Source organism: Myotis davidii, unplaced genomic scaffold, assembly GCF_000327345.1.
Source record: "Myotis davidii unplaced genomic scaffold, ASM32734v1 scaffold44, whole genome shotgun sequence".
In the NCBI taxonomy this organism is placed as follows: domain Eukaryota; kingdom Metazoa; phylum Chordata; class Mammalia; order Chiroptera; family Vespertilionidae; genus Myotis; species Myotis davidii.
Window position 1 is genome coordinate 5,950,461 of NW_006299705.1, and position 1,818 is coordinate 5,952,278.

Sequence of the window (1,818 nt, forward strand, 5' to 3'; positions counted from 1 at the left end):
TAGAAGCAGAACCCAGGTGTTTCTGGGCATGCTGGGGGATTATAATATCAAGGAAATATAAGAAAAATATTATTGAAGACAAAATTGGGTTCAAAATTTTGCATTAAATGGTGCTCTTGATGGGGGCAAAAACAGAATGTTGGGGAACCAGCTGGAATTGTAAGAAATAATAATCATGCTCTGTTAACAGTGATTGTTTTGTTCTGATTAAAGAAGGCACACTCCCTTGCCAGGGCAGAGTCTGAATGAAAGGATGAGCCACTGCTTGCTGCTACCTGGAGCTGGGCCTCGCCCCAAGTGTTACTTTCCTTCTCCTGTCTAAGGATCCAGACCACACACACACACACACACACCCCACAATAAATATCAGTCTCCCTCCCTGTCCTCCCCACTGGCCTTGGGCACAGACAGTTCTTCTGAGGCCTAAGCTGGGGAATGTGAGGAAATGTTACAAAAACATGAGCTAGGGCTGGTGGTAACTTCCAGGTTCTTCTACTGTCAAATTGGAAAACCCGATTCATTTATTACCTAGACAGTGGTCCCCAACCTTTCGAACCTCGCAGACCACCAGTGGTCCATGGACCACCGTTTGGTGACCACTCCTCCAAAGGTTTCTTAAACCAGCGGTCACCAACCTTTCAGACCTCATGGACCACCAGTGGTCCACGGACCACCGGTTGGCAACCGCTGACCTAGAACTCCCAGGCAACACCACCAACGGGAAAGAGCAAAGCATCAGGAAGAAAGCCCGATGTCATAACCAGTGTGAGCATACACACACCATGTTATCTTACTCATAGGAGTCCCCCTCTCTCCATCAGTCTTATTCTCACAGGACCAAGGTTATTAAACCCACAGGGACCAGGAGGGAATAACTGGGGGGGGCAGAGCAAAGGTCTGAGGACCTGGATTCCAACTCTGTGGCTCTGGGTAACTCCCTTCCCTCTCAGGGTCTTGGTTATCCTCACTTGCAAACTCAAGGAGCCTAGGTGACAAATAATAGGTGGTGGGAAAATAGAGGTTTCATCCCACACTCAACTCATTGTGGCAGAGGCACCCTGGAATGCTGTGCTGGGTTCTAAGGCTGAATGGCTCAGCAGGGAAAACGCAGTGGTCAGCAGGTACCATCTGCCAGAGACATGGTGGCATCTATGCAAGAGGTGATCTGACATCCCTACCATCCATAAATGCTTAGATGTTCACAACAAACTGTAAGAGGCAAGCACACTGAGTTAACCCCAAAGCGAGAAAGAAGAGAGAAAAATCAATAAAAAAAGAGAAGAACTGAACAGTGGAGCAGTCCAAAGCTCTCCAAGCACCTCACAGGTACTGTGAGCATCCCTCTAATTGCTTCATGGTCTCTGTTCTGTCAGGTACAGCTCACACAGCAGCAGTGAGAGAACTCATTCATGATGATGATGGCCCAGGCATCACATTAAGTCATGCTTCCTTGGCTCCACTTAGGGAGGTGGCAAGTACACAGGACATTCTGTCACAAGAACCGGCCCAAATGTGGGTCACATTTTTTAGTTTCGATGCTTTCGTTTTTGGGTGTGTAAATTCCTCAGCAATGTGGAAACCATTCATCAAAGAGACGTTTTCCTCGAGGGCTGTGGAGAGCCAAGCTGGCTTTAGGACATCTAAACTCAGTCCAAACTGCAAAAGGAAAGAAATCTTCAAATCTGGCACCGCCCTTCATTCAGTCCCTTTTCCTGACTTGGAAAAATAGGATCACTAGCAGAACTGAGAAAAGACAGAAGAGATTTTTTTTTAAAACTACATTAATTATAGTACTGTTCATAATAAATGGGGGAGGTG

General features: G+C 46.8%; 1 protein-coding gene across 2 annotated transcripts in view; it reads right to left on the reverse strand.

Annotated features, from left to right (window-relative positions):
* The window catches only part of SERINC5 (serine incorporator 5), a 58,073-nt gene extending 56,343 nt beyond the window's left edge, over positions 1-1,730 (reverse strand). The window contains exon 1 of one of the 2 annotated variants that reach the window (XM_015571634.1): positions 1,320-1,730. The gene's annotated coding sequence lies outside the window, so the exon portion shown is untranslated. The remainder of the gene's footprint in view (positions 1-1,319) is intronic. The other variant, XM_015571635.1, reaches the window with a different exon arrangement.
* Between the last annotated feature and the right edge of the window lie 88 nt (positions 1,731-1,818).